This window comes from Giraffa tippelskirchi, chromosome 5, assembly GCF_054371585.1.
Source record: "Giraffa tippelskirchi isolate mGirTip1 chromosome 5, T2T-mGirTip1v1.2.pri, whole genome shotgun sequence".
NCBI lineage: Eukaryota > Metazoa > Chordata > Mammalia > Artiodactyla > Giraffidae > Giraffa > Giraffa tippelskirchi.
In genome coordinates, this window is record NC_137279.1 from 120,940,810 (window position 1) to 120,956,304 (window position 15,495).

General features: G+C 38.5%; 1 protein-coding gene across 1 annotated transcript in view; it reads right to left on the minus strand.

Annotated features, from left to right (window-relative positions):
* LOC145507183 (vascular cell adhesion protein 1-like) overlaps positions 1–15,495 on the minus strand; it is a 123,723-nt gene that overhangs the window by 49,030 nt on the left and 59,198 nt on the right. Inside the window, exon 3 of the mRNA XM_081493159.1 lies at positions 4,277–4,352. The gene's annotated coding sequence lies outside the window, so the exon portion shown is untranslated. The remainder of the gene's footprint in view (positions 1–4,276; positions 4,353–15,495) is intronic.

Below are 15,495 nucleotides of genomic sequence, written 5' to 3' on the forward strand. Positions count from 1 at the left end.
CTGAAGTCCTGACAAACAACATTTGTGCTCTGTTTTCCTCTTTGTCTCCATTCTTCTGACCCTCTGGTTCTGATTTTCTTACTTGCTTGTCCTTCTTCAGTCATCTCTGCTGCATCCTTTAAGACAGTTATTGGGCAAAGGGGAAGGTGAACTCGGTGCTCATAAGAACAAAGTGCCTGGTACAAAGGAAGCACTTAAGAACTTTTTTAAGGAGCTAAGATTGAAGATTGCAAAGTGGCCATTTCGTTACAAATGCAGTGTGTGTGTTAGTCACTCAAAAGTGTTCAACTCTTCGTGACCCCATGGACTGTAGCCTGCCAGGCTCCTCTGTCCATGGGATTCTCCAGGCAAGAATACTGGAGTGGATTGCCATTTCCTTCTCCAACAAAGGCAAAGTCTGGCTAATTCTTCAATATAGTCTTGCTATTGGTGAGACTTTGATGGGGTCAAATTTGTAAATCCTTAAGGAGGAGCCAAAGTAAAGTGATTCAATTTCATTGCCTTTTGAGTAAGGGAAGAAATTATAAATTCTACAGCACGATTTGTTTTATACACTTTCATAAACTTTAAGGTACATATAATTTAAATACAAAACTTCTTGCATTTCTTCTCAGATTTGGTCACACCTTTTTCTTTTGTCGCTTTTTAAAATTTTTATTTATTTTTAATTGGCAAATAATTGCTTTACAACATTGTGTTGGTTTCTGCCATATATCAACATGAATCAGCCATAGATATACACATGTCCCCCGCTTCTTGAAATTCTCTCCCACCTCCCACACTATCCCACCCCTCTAGATTGTCACAGAGCTTTTTAAAAACATTTTTATTGGAGTATAGTTGATTTACAATGCTGTGTAAGTTTCACATATATGGCAAAATGATTCAACTATGCTGCTGCTGCTGCTGCTAAGTCGCTTCAGTCGTGTCCAACTCTGTGCAACCCCATAGACAGCAGCCCATCAGGCTCCGCCGTCCCTGGGATTCTCCAGGCAAGAATACTGGAGTGGGTTGCCATGTCCTTCTCCAGTGCACAAAAGGGAAAAGTGAAAGTGAAGTCGCTCAGTCGTGTCCGACTCTTAGCGACCCCATGGACTGTAGCCTACCAGTCTCCTCCGTCCATGGGATTTTCCAGGCAAAGAGTACTGGAGTGGGGTGCCATTGCCTTCTCCGTGATTCAACTATATATGTATATATATTCACTCTTTTTAAAATTCTTTTCCCACATAGGCCATTACAGAGTATTGAGTAGCGTTCCCTGTGCTATCTGTGCTATGCAGTAGGTCCTCATTAGTTAACTATTTTATATATAGTAGTTTGTATATATGTCAGTCCCAATTTTCCAATTTATTCCCCCCTCCCTTGCAACCTGATAGCCTTATGTTTGTTTTCTACATCTGTAACTCTATTACTGTTTTGTAGATAAGTTCATTTGTACTCTTTGTTTTAGATACAAGTAGCAGCTCATCTCCTCCAAGGCTTCTTAGGGTCCGGAAGGGTCAGAATGTTTTTTTCTAGCCTTCCTTATATCATTTACAGAGTTCAGCACTTCACCAGGCATGTAGTAGTTGCTTACTATATATACATGTTGATTTGATTTTTTAATGAAGGAATATATGCACATTTCAAACACAATGATAACAAAAATACTTAAAAGACTTTCACAGAAAACAACAGCAGTGCAGTCTATTGTACACATCCTCACCCATACCTGGCTCAAGCAATTACTTTGAATTCTCATAGCCATTTCTGCTGGCACTTTTTCCATCTTACTTTTCCATATGCCTATTATTGTTTGGTATCTCCCCTGTTGACTTTTTGCATTGATAGAGGATTTAATGTCATTAAAACACCACTACTCACACACTCAGTTCTCTTCTCTCTTTGTCTCAATAAAGTCATATCACAACAGTAAAAGAAATACTGGATATATTGCAAAGATGATGCAACTGTTATTCACTGCTGAGACAGCATATGCAAGAATTACATTTTTCTATATTAAAAACCTTCTGTTTCACTTTCTTTTATCATTTGCACAGTTTTCTATGTGACTAATGATTCCATCATATTTGCTAAATGTTTTCTACGTTCTTTCTCAAGAGCTCTTTTCTTTCCCTTAGAGTTCTCCACTCTGAATTTCTGCATCCTTCTGCCCAACATCATTCTGGGACTTCCTTCCCTTGGCTACTATTCCTTAGCTAGCTCTTTCTCAAGTCTTGTCTTCCTCTATCCAGATTTACCCATGTAAAGATTTACTCAGTAAATCTTACCATGACAGGAAGCATGGAAGTTACATCTTTTGATATCTTGTATGCATAATAATTAATTATTTTTCACACTTGACTTCTGAATAAAAATGAACCAATGAGCGGGAAATGGAATAGCATGTTCAAGGGCCCAGAGGCAAGAAAACATGGCACATTTGTAAAACCATAAGAGTCATAGGCTTGCACCAAGCAGATGAACAACAAGACACTAAATTGCAGCATCATTTTTATAAGAAGATAATTTCAAATGAGAACAGAAGAAATAACTTCAGCTGGCTATTAATTCAATAACTTACGAAAGCCAAGAATCATCTGGAGGAGCACAGAAGAGTCTTATCTATATAGTTGGACAGAATTAGAGACAATACCATTAATGATTTTACATTCTTAAACAAAATTCTAACAGCAGCAAGATGTTGTAGAAGCAAGATGATTCAAGGCAACATTTTTCTGCTGCCTTTTAATAATTTCATCTGCTTTCGAATGAGATCATTATGGCTATTTAGTCATTATAGGGGTTCCCAAACTTAACTGTGTATCAAAATCACAAGGAGAGCATTAAAACAAATTAAGAGAAACCCACTTGGCTAGAGTTTGGAAATAAGGGGTGAGGAGAAAAGAAACTGAGAGTATTGTGAATTAACAACTAATGGAAGTTCACCTGTCTTCCATGCTCTCAGAGTGTCCAGTCCCTGTCCTTTCAGGGAGCAAAGCATATGCTTTATACTTCACATTATCTCAATGCCCAGAACTCTCTCTGGCCAATGGCACACACTCAATAAACTTATGTTGGATGAAAGAATCGGTGATACTCTTCACTTTCAACTATAATTGCTGATAATCTAACTGCCCCACAACCCTACCACCCCTAACTAGCCTGCAAGATACTTGAGCACCTCAATGATATGCATTATATCAGCGTACCTAAATAAAATATCAGAAGTACAAATACATGAAAAAATAATTATAATAAGAAGGAAGTTATAGAAATAAAGAAGTTACATAGTATATAAACTTGATAACAGTTTTAACGATTATTTTTTCTGATATCAAAGGAACAAATCAAGGCATGCTGTATTTTGTTGTTTGTTAAAGAATATGTAAGCAACACTAAAATTTCAAGATTGGAGATGAGGCTTGGAGGTGGGGAGAATAGAAAACAGCCAGAGGCCTCTGGGAGATTCTTCTGAGTAAAGGTAATATTGAATTGGACATAAGAGTCCTATCAAAAGGAAATCTTGCAATATTCTTATTACACAGCTATTCATTAGCAGCATATAGTTTCTGTTGGATTTTTTGATAAATAAACATTTATAATACAGGAGCTCTATCTGACTATTATTTGCAAGAGATAATAAAAAGCTGACTAATAACGTTTTTAGTGCAGACATTGAAAACTTCCTCATCCAGGAAGATGGTGTTTAACAGGGTAAATTTAACCAATGACCTGCCAGTGTGTGAAAAAAAGAGTCAAATAATTACAATAACAAGCTTCAAAACAATTTTCCTAAAAATTTAAAATTCAAGAATTGAGATTGTAAGTCACCTAAATCTAGAAAATCTTGAAAAACTATGCTGCATAAATGTTCAGAAGTCCCCAGATGTGTAATTTTTGGTGTTAAGTCTTATACAAGGACAAACTATGTGGGAAGAAATTTTCCTACTTTTCCTTTGGGAAGAAATAAAAATTCTGTCAGAATATTCTATGGTCATTTTCTTTCCTTTCAGCTTTTAAATTTCTTTCTGGTTATTACAATAATATGCATTTACTTGTAAAGTACACATAAGTAGGTATCTTATTTTTTTTCCGAATTCCTTACACAACTGAAATATAGCATGTACACTTAGAATCTTGACTTTTCCATTTACTGTCTTTGTGAATAAAATTTGATTTATTTCTGGTTATTCTCATGTAATACCTTTACAAAGTATAAATAAGATGTGAACACTAAGGATTTTAGCATATATAGCCAAATTGCTTTCCAGAAATTTTGTACCAATATACTCACCAAAATTTGATGGTAGTGCCCATTCTATTTCACTCTATATTAGCACTGGATTTTTAAAAAATTATTCTTTGCTAATCTGAAAGACAGAAATGTAGTTTCCTTTTTGTTTAGTTTGTACTTACTTAAGTACTAGTAAAGTTCTTTATATTTTCTGGTTAGTTATATTTTTCTTATGCGAATGGGAGGTTCATGTTCTTTGCCTGTTTATCTCTCAAGGTATTACTATATTTATTATAATTTTGTATGACTTCTTAATATGTTAAGATTATAAAGCTATCTACCATGTTTCATAGAAATACCACACTTTCTTGATTCTAAATTGCCATTGATGGAAAGACATACCATTACTTTAATAACAGCTTTAAAGAAAAAAATGAAATGCTATACTTATAAGATGTTGATTATAAGACATCTTGACTTCAGAGATGTTAAGGTTCAGGTAATTTAAAAATATAAAATTGGGGAGAGTATTTAAATACCAAGTTGGTTCCAAAAGAAGGATAATGACGTGTGTAGTTTAAGAGTTTATGTGTGCGTGCTAAGTTGCTTCAGTCATGTCTGACTCTTTGCAACCCTATGGACAGTAGCCCGTCAGGCTCCTGCATCCATGAGGATTCTCAATACAAGAATATTGGAGTGGGCTGACATTTCCTTCCCCAGGGGAATCTTTCCAAACCAGGGATCGAACTCCCATCTCTTATCTCTTCCACATTGGCAGGAGAGTTCTTTACCACTAGCACTACCTGGGAAGCCCCTTAAGAGTTTATATTTAGGTATAAATATTATTCAAAATGTAAGATAATGGTTGATATCTCAGCAATATGATTTAAGATGGTTTTTGGGTATCTTGCTTGCTGTGAAAATAATAACTACCTTAACCAAAGGCTCTTTGGAGCTATTTGTCAGGGCAGCCACCAACTAAAGCCTGTTAGTGAAGGAGCTGTTCCTCCCAGTCTTGAGGAGCAAACCAGTTCCTTGGGGTCCTATGGTTGCCAAAACGAAGCTCACTCCAGTCTGCATTCTTGTGCTCCATCTCTTACCTGGAGTGATGGGAAAATGCAGTGTTTGCTCCCCCACTGGCCTGGGGATATTTTTTCCCTTTCTAGGCATGATAGGAGGGAGCAATAATGTATGTTTTTGTTTTGCTCACACCTGTGAACTTCTATTTTCTGAGTAAAAGGTCATTCTACTTTTAGTTGGATTTTTTAAATCTGCCTTTAATTAGCCAGCATGACATAGTCTGAATCACCTCACTGTTATCTCAGCTCTGTTGGTTCCTGTCTTAATTTAAAATTTTAATACTTTATTCATCATGAACATTTTTGCATTCATTTTGATTTTTTCCAAAATACTGCATTAAAATATTATTTCTCTTGATTACTGAGTGACTCCCTTCAATTTTGTACCTGAGATGAATACCCTGTTCACCCCACCCCTAGTCCAGATCCTGCCCTGAATGACTGTGTGGAGCAGAACCCATCTACCAACCACATTGAACTGGGAGTAATAAATGTTCGTTGTGCTATAACAACTGAAGTCATTTACCTTAACTAATACAGTTTATTAATTTATCTGATTAATTTTCCTGGATATCCAGCAGATGTTTCTTAAACTTATCCTTTATTTAACAAAGACTTCTATATCTATAATATCCAAAACTTGTCTTGTGGCTAATTCAGGAGACATGCTGATAATTAGCTTCTATTATCATTTTGGAATCCATTAAAAATCTTATATCATTGGTTCTGCTCAGAATAGTCTCCCAGATCTGATAGTCCTCCAGGGGATCTTCTCAACCCAGGGATCAAACCTGCATCTCTTTTGTGTCTTTGTGTCTCCTGCATTAGCTGGAGGGTTCTTTACTACTAGCACCACCTGGGATGCCCCTGAGAGCATACACATTCAGGTATCTTGAGCAGCAATATAGTGCAGTAGTTACATGTACAGACTGTGGGATCAGATATTCTGGATCTGAACACAAATTTGGTGGACTGAGTAACCTTAGATTTGATAGTAACTTCTTCAAACCTCAGTTTCTTCATTTATAAAATGAGGCATGTAATAGTACCTGTCTCACAGTGTTGTGTGAGGAAGAATTGAGATAAGACTTGGCATATAGTCAGCACATGAAAATTATTAGTAGTTATTCTAATTTTCTTTTGGGTAGAGGTCAGTTTTTACCTCTCCCATTTTGGTATTTGATGTAAATCTGAATTGAGACAATATTATCAACTAATGGTGCCAGGTTTGTTTTAGCAGAATCATAGATGCTAGACAAAAACTTACACTGAAATTTAAAAAGCTGTACAGTAAACAGGTCCTGTGCCAGTCCTGTTGCTGGGAAAGCAGTGGAATGGACAGGCAGGAACTGCCACAGCCCGGAAACTCAGGTGTCAGACTGGCTCCAAAGATCTTGGGTTACCACCCATAATGGGAGCTGTCAGCAGGGGAGTTATAAATAAGTGTGGAATCTCCTCTCCCATTGGATTAAATTCAAAATATGGAATAGCAACTTGAATTAAGATATCTTTGCCAAAAAGAAATCAAATAAAACAATGGACTTTGGAATTTTCTCTTGAAGTCAGTTTCCCAAAGGGACTTTTTTTTGCTTGCTAGCTTGTTATCTAAAAATGTGTCAATTCACAGAAAACAGTTAACAGGAAAAAAAAAAATTATAATATTACCCCATATCTCAATGGCAATTCATAGAAGATGAGATCAGATAAGAAAATTGACTTTTTGTTTCAGTTTACCGAAAAGATTTGTGTCCTGGGTTATGGACTCATGGATTCATTGAGCTTAAAGTCATGAGGGACCCTTGAAAGCACTTGGACACTTCCTCCATCTCTTCCACCTCCTCTTACTTCTTGTTCTTCTCCTCCTTCTCCTCATACGTTTTCTTCCTCTTCTTCTCTTCATTCTTCTTTTTCTCCTTCTCCTCCTTCTTTGCAGATGAAGAAACTAAGGCTTCAAAAAGAAGGAGAAGCTAGGTCCCCTGACTTGATCTAGTGTTTATTCAGTATGAGTCTTCACCTGCTGTATGCTGCCTAGTCTTTCTTAAGAGTTCTACAATTGTACAAAAGCCCTGCAAAGACCTTCACTCTGTCCAAAGACTTCAGAGCAAGATGCTAAAAACGTGATAATATTGGTAAATTTCAATTTCTTTTTAAAGTATTTAAAATGGAAAGGATCAAGCAATGGTTTTGAAACCCACGCTAATGTCTCTTTCAAAGGGCTGAGTGTTACATTTTAGTTGCTCGGGGCTGGGACCACAGACATACATCTGCTCTGTTATTTGGAATCTCGGGCCTTCTCAGACAAGATTTAATAAGATTTGTGTTTTGGTAGAACACAGAGAAAAGGAGGGACAGTTGTGAAGGGGTTGCTAGCCACAGAGATTATCTTCAAGGTGCTTGTATGACAAAAAATGACATGAATCCCCCCCCCCAAAAAAACTATGCTTGTTACACTTCTTTATGCATTAATTCAATGAACATACATACTCGGCACTGTGTACAAACTGGAGAATCAAAGGCTCTGCTCCATAGGGAGGTAAACATGTAAGAATCTACAATGCAATCTGATCAGCATAGTAACTTGCCAGGATTTGAGGAGTTAGGCAAGGCTACAGTGAGGGGGACTGGTGGCCCCAGTTTTTCAGGATGAGTAAGTTGAGGTGGACAAGATAGGAAGGGTGTTCCTGGTAAAGGAAGCAATAAACTGCAAGTTTTGTTCATCCAAGGTGGTGACTCGTGGCTAAATTCTGAAGGATGAGTAAGAATATATAGACAAGATAGGAAAAGCAATCTGGGAAGAAGAAGCAGAGAAAATCTTTAAAGTTTCTTTCCAGTTTTGATAAGCTTCTGAAGGGCAGGGGCCATGTGTTGCTCAACTTTATGACCCTAACTCTAGCACAAAGTCTGGCAGAGGGTAGGGTGTATGGAAAGATTGACTGTTGAGTAAATGATGGATAGATGCAGAGAGGAGGGGGGGGTCCTCATTTTCAGTCTGCAGAACTTCACACTATATCCCAAATGGGGCCTGGGGATCTATGTACTTTTCCAAGCTCCCCATAGCCTCTGGCATGAGACATTCATCAGACCCCATGACCAAGGGCAACATCTGGCAGCAGCTGCTTGGCTGTCCACGACACACCAGTCTGAAGAGGAAGGTACTGTTTTCTTAGTTTGGGGCTTTGGTGGGAATGAAGTAAATCTTAACAAAGAGATAAAAATAAGCTGCAGGATAAATCAAGTTGTCCCTTAATAAAAACATGGACTAGGGGGTATGGGTGGGGGTGGTGAACAAATTAAATTCCCCTTAGTGGGTAGACAGTCTTCCTTTGATGTTAGTTTTAAAATTAAGGATCGTTTTATAGTATCTGGATAAAGTAAGCTGTCCCTCTAGCTACAGAGCTGACAGAATTTAAGAGGAACATGATTAAACCTCCCCAGATCCCTAGTTTCTAAGCCTTCTGCTGCTTCTAGAAACTAAAGTTTGGACTGTGGTTGTGAAGGCATTGGGGAAAATCACTTTCATTATGTTGGATTTTTTTTAGCAGAAAAAACAATACAAACCAATGGTATTTTTTTCAAATAGAACAAAAGGAAAATATAAAGTAATATTCACGGACGGAGGAGCCTGGTAGGCTACAGTCCATGGGGTCGCTAAGAGTCGGACACGACTGAGCGACTTCACTTTCACTTTTCCCTTTCATGCACTGGAGAAAGAAATGGCAACCCACTCCAGTATTCTTGCCTGGAGAATCCTAGGGACGGCAGAGCCTGGTGAGCTGCCGTCTATGGGGTCGCACAGAGTTGGACACGACTGAAGCGGCTTAGCATAGCATAGCATATTCATAATTGTTGGACCAGAGTGATGGGTAAATGGGCAGGTGGCTCATTATATCATTCTTCCAGCCTGACAATGTTTAAAATTTTCCCTAACAGGATATATTTTTAAAAAGAGCTTCCGCTCATCCCCATGGTCTGTATCCTTTTAGACCTCCAATTCTACTCTCCAGAGTTACATTCGGCAATTATTTCTGCTATATTCTTCCAAACATTTTCTGACCATTAATAAACACACAACTGCACATACAGAGCCTGATTTTTAAAGTAGTATCTTATATGCATATTAGTTGGAACCTTCATTTTTTTTCCTTAACATTACATTACATAAGCTCTTTCCACAGCAGAGCTCATTCTTTTAATGGCTATATAGTATTTCATTACAAGTAGCTATCAATGCTCTGTACACTCTGTGGAATTCATGTTTTAAATATCGTTGCAAACACAGTAGGTGAAAAAGTGTTTCATTAATTATAAGTAAGGGCCAGCATTTTTTCGTGTATTTATTGATCACTCGTTACTTCTTTCTTTGTGAAGTTCTCATTCAAATCTTTTACCCATTTCTCTTTCAGGGATTTTCTTGTCCTTTCTTTTATTTGTTTGTAATGATTCTCTAATAATTATAACAGTTTTATAGCAGTTTTCCTCTTGTCTGATGTATGCAGATATTTTGGGGCACAGTGGAATGGTGTGGTCAAGAGTAACCCTCTGGAGTCAGATGACCAGGCGGCTGGAACCCTGCTCACTCCTGATAGGCGATACAGCCAGCCTGGTCCAAACATCCATCCACTGAAATGTACTTTTGGTTAAAAAAAAAAAATCAAGAGTTGCCACTCTTAATACCAAAGACATCAGATAGGAAAAATTTTCTCAGCAGGTGTGCACGCAAGCATTCACACACACATATACATTAGGAAACTTTCTGCAAGACTTTCTCAAGAACTTTCACAAGTGGATCTGATCATGATGACTTCTGCCAAAGGCTGCAGTCTTTTCATCTTCCAGAACAATGACTTATTTGGAAGTACTGCCCTTCCAGGGTGATCTGACCACTCAACCACTCCCACCATTTCGTCCCCTCCTCTCCTCTTTTTCCTCTTCTAACCCACTCACCCCTGCCCCCAGCCAGAAGACTAAATTCTTGGAGTTCCCTCTTGGTGTTCCCCAGCCTGGATAATACATAGAAGAGACAGTCTGGCTCTTCTTGATCCCCAACCAAGGTGCAAGCCCTGCTGGTTACTGATATTTTATCATTTCTTGTCGCCCCAACTCCCCATTCCTCTTCTCTCTTCCAAATCTTTCCTCTGAGTCTCCCACCACTCTCCTCCCATGATGAAGCTTCCTATGTCTTCATGGCACTTCTCTCTTTGCCTTAAATAAAACATAGTTCTTTCCTGAGACACCAAGCAGGCTCTTGAGTAACAGCTGCTCCTTTTCCTACATCCCATATAAAGCTTTTGGGTCTAAAAATTAAATCAGGACCTTCCTTACTCCCCACTAATGCTTTCAGACCATTTCTCCTCCACACTTTTGAAAAAGCCTCTATTTACTGTCACCAAACTTACAAACTTACCTGCAACTATACCCATAATTTCTATCTCTTTTCCTCCTATTTCAATATTCCTTCCTGCTTGGGGTTGATCTCCCCACTCGTGCTCTTGGCCCCATTCCCCTCCCAGCTTTGGAGGTACCTTGAAAAGTGAAAGTGTTAATCATTCAGTCATGCATGACTCTTAACAACTCCATGGACTATATCCATGAGATTCCTCTGTCCATGAGATTCTCCAGGAGTGAATACTGGAGTAGGTTGCCATGCCTTCTTCCAGGAGATCTTCATGACCCAGGGATCAAACCCACATCTTTTTTGTCTCCTGCATTGGCAGGCAGGTTCTTTATCACTGAGCTACTAGTGGAGCCAAGTTGCCTAGGGACAATTCCTGACTTCACCTTGACAGCCATGTGGCCTTAGGCAAGTTCTTTGCAATTTGTAAAATGAAGACCGTAAGATTATCTCCTTTTATGAGGATTAAGTCAGTGAATATGTGTAAAGCATTTAGAACAGTGCCTGGTCCATTGCAAACATCATAAAAGTGTTTGCTAAATCATTCACATTTTAAGATGTCTCTCCTTTCACACAAACCAAACCTACAAACAGTACACTTTCCCTAGATCCCACTTTCCTCTCTATGGGATCCCACTACCACACTATGCTTTTTGAAACACTGTTGACACTTACTGTGTGTCAACAGTGTCATTACCTTGTATTCGTAGTGCAACTTGCTGCAGATGGAACTCACTAAATCTATTCTTAAAAAGGATAATATTTACAACTTCCTAGTTGAATTCAATAGTTTCTTTCCAGTCCTTATTGATTTGTTATTGGTGTTTAATCATTACCCCCTTGAAAGGCTCACTGCTGACTCTATAGCACCATCATCCTCTTCTGTTCCTGCTCCTAAAAGTCCATCCACCTCCCTCTGTCCCTTTAGTGGTCCTTTTCTTTGGCACAATCCCCTAAACAGAGATGTCCTCAAGGCTCTGCTCTAGGTTTCTCAGTGATCTCAGGCACTAGCAAATTTTGATCACCGTTTCTAACTTCAATCTCCATTCCAGATCTGGGCTGAGACAAGGAGAGAGACATGCCTCCTGGACCTCATCACTTGGATGAGAAGCTAAAACTAGTAAGTTCAAATGTGTCCACCAGTCTGCCTCCTCCACACATTTCCTACTCTCTGAGTTCCCTCTCTTAGAGAATGGTGCAGAGTCTACCTTGCCCCCCAAACCCAAATCCCAGTTGTATTTCTTGGATGCCCCTACTCCCTAAGCCTCCACATCTGGTCAATCATCTATTGCTCTGATCTCTTTTAAGTCTTTTTTTTTTTTTGAATTTCAAATCCACTGGGTTTCTGGTATACACCAGCCTCTTTGCCTCTAGACTTGCCTCTAAGTCCTCACTGAAGCCAAAGTGATCTTTCTGAAATTTGGACCTAATGCTCTACTTCCCTGGCTGCCAGCATATCACGGGCTACCTGTTGCCCTAGAGTCCAAACTCTTAGCCCACAGGGCATACTAGAGGTCATTTGCAACTGCCACAGAGCTGATTTTTAAAAATCCAGGAATTTGGCATGCCCCCTTGTTAAGTTATTGATGACTGAAATCAGTCAGGATAGGCACAGTCTATGAAAATCGGTCAATGACCCCAGAGCTGGTTTACCAACACATTTCACCTACCACCTCATCTCCTAAAACTTCCCAGCTGGAGCTCTGTTCTCCAGCTGTGCTGAAACTGAACCATTGCCAAGCACCTACTACTTTGCCACCCTTGTACCACCCTACCACCAAAGGGCATCTCCTTCTCTTCTATAGGCTCTCTCCTATTCATTCTTACATTAGTACTCACTACCTCAAGGAGGCCTTTCCTGATGTTCCACCCTCAGATTAACTGATGTACCCTTTACCTGATGGCTCAGACAGTAAAGAATCTGCCTGCAATGCAAGAGATCCAGGTTCGATCCCTGGATCAGGAAGATCCCCTGGAGAAGGGAATGTCAACCCATTCCAGAATTCTTGCCTGGGAAATTCCATGGACAGAAGAGCCTGGTGGGCTACAGTCCATGGGGTCACAAAGAGTCAGACATGACTGAGTGATTAACACACACTCCTTCTATGTTCTGTCACAGCACCCTGTCCTTCATAAGTCTGTGTCTGCATCCATGACTACATATAAAATGAAGGCTTTCTATTTACCACACAGTGTAGAAAAAGTTGAAATGCATGACCTCATTTAATCTTCATGATAATCATATGAGATGTTTGCTTTAAGATAGAGAAATTTAGTCTCAGAGCAGTTCTGTATGCTCCACAAGCTTAGAGGCTACCTGCACACCCAATGTATGTCACAGTGCTGGTACTCAGTAGTTGTTCAACACAAGTAGACATTGAATAAATTAATTCTAAACCACTAAAATAACTGCTTGCCAAATTCTACATTATAACATTCACCGCTTTTGGTCCCCACATTTATTAATATTCATATATCCTGTACAATTGTACAAATGATATTGACTGAAAAGTTTACCCAGAACTCTCCATAAACAGCTGGTGCAAGACTCATTTTGCAGGCAGCAGTGATCAAGAGTGCACTCTAAACCCTATAATTAATCAGACCCCAACTACACATTGCTTCTGGGTTTCCATCTATCTACCAAGTCTCGGGGGCTAGGGCTTCTGCCTTAAAAGCATTGGCTTCCAGAGGTTCTGCAAGATGCTCAAGTACTTTTTCAGTGTTTTGTCCTTAAGTTTTGATTTCTCCATGATCACAGCTGAAATTCAATTGACCTTTTCCCATGGTTTCAAAACAGCAGCCAAGAAGCTGAGTTTTAAAATTGAACCAGAGACAGAGGTTATGAACCTGAGTGCTCTCCCAGCTATTTGGTTGCACTGTAGACAATTAGGGCACAGTTTTTCCCCCAATGAAATGATATTCACTTGAGAAAGAAATTGCTCCCAACTGACTTCACCTCTTGGATTTCTTTGGCGTTCATGACAAGTGTCTGTTGCACCTTAGTGGGACCTTTCCTATCAATGACATCCTTCACGCTCTCTGTTGTCCCATTATGTATTGTTCCTTAAATGGATTCAAGACTCCTAAATGCTAGAGAGCATTTCCTCCTTGGAATGGAACCATGTGTTTCCTGTAAGTAGAGCAATGGTTTATTTGAATCATTAAGAAAAATTAACCAAATCAAGGTAAAAGAATTTTTAAGTCAATTGATTAAAAATTGGTTCTTTTTTAAATGATGTCTAAAACTCAAACTTTTATTGATTATTCCTGAAGACTAACTATCAGAATCAGAGATGCACTAATGGGAGGCCACTGTATTTGAAGAAAACCAAAGTAAAACCATTCTATGAGGAGGGTTCACGCTCCCTTTTCTTTAATCTCCTTTGGTAAAGTATTTGCAACATAGCAAAGCAGACTGAAATAAACTTTTTTATGAGAATTCTATAAAGGGGGCTGTTTATCTGATTCAGGTTTCTTCAGTTCACCATACTTCAGAGGGGATTCTTTAACCTGAAGGCAACAAGAGGTGATAAAAGGACTTCCCTGGCAGTCCAGTGGTTAAAACCCCATGTTTCCACTGTAGGAAGAAACTAAGATCCCACATGCTGCACAGCATGGCCAAAAAACACAAAAATTAAATACAAATTTTAAGATAAAAAAATTAAAGAAACGATTAAAAATATTTGCTGAAAATAAATGAACCCACATTCTGTACTATGAATCACATGTACAATGAGCAGTGGATTATATCACTGTTGATATCCAATATGTATGGAAAGCTATTTTGATTAAAATTTTCTATTATGTTTACTTTTCTAAAATTTGGGCCACAAACTATAATCACAGGGAAGTACTGGATATAGTCATCATTGTGTCATCAGTGTATCATCAGTGAAGTGCTGATATCTTGAGTATAAGCTTATATTTTGGATCTCCAAATATAAACTTCTGAAAAGGCTCCATTTCCTTCTATATTTTTAAATTTAGCTATAATATACATATAATAAAGTGCTTAAATCTTACGTACAGCTTAGTTACTTTTTACATGTGTATACACCCATGAAACTATCATAAGGTTTCCCAGTGCACATTCCAGGTCAATATCCTCCAAGGATGACCACTATTCTTCTATCTCCATGAGTTAGTTTTAACTGTCTTTGAACTTTATACAAACGGAAACAATTATTTCTTATCTTCCTTCTTTCACTCAAGGCTATGTCTGTGAGATTCATCCATGTTTTGCATGTAACAATAGCATGCTCTTTTTCATTGTTTTGTAATATTCTACTATGGATGGACACTTGGGTTTGTTTAAGTCTTTGGCTATTATGAATAAAGGTACTATGAACATTCTTGTATATCTTTGAGGCGGAAGTATTTCTCTTTAGGTACATACTTAGAAGTACAATTGCTGCAGTATAGAAGTGGCTATGTTTGGGAACTTTAGCTAATTGGAAAAAAGTGGTGATAAGGGAGACAAAAATTACCCTCTACTGGTATCCACTTGTGTTACTTGACATTCTTAGAGAGGATTTTATAATTGTAGTTGGCCAAATGAAACAGATATGATTCTAGGTGAAATTGCAAGGAGCAAGTGGGAAAAGTCAGAAGGTACTTGAACTACATCACTAATACATTGTATATGGGCCGAATGAGAATTATTTGTGTGATTTATTTGAGCCTATCAGGAAATGACAAAGTTCCAAATATTCTGGTCATTAAAAATTCTTGGAAAGATGAAAGTGCTCTAATTAGACTCGATTATAAGAGCTTTGATGCAATACAAACCTCACTCTGGACCCCAA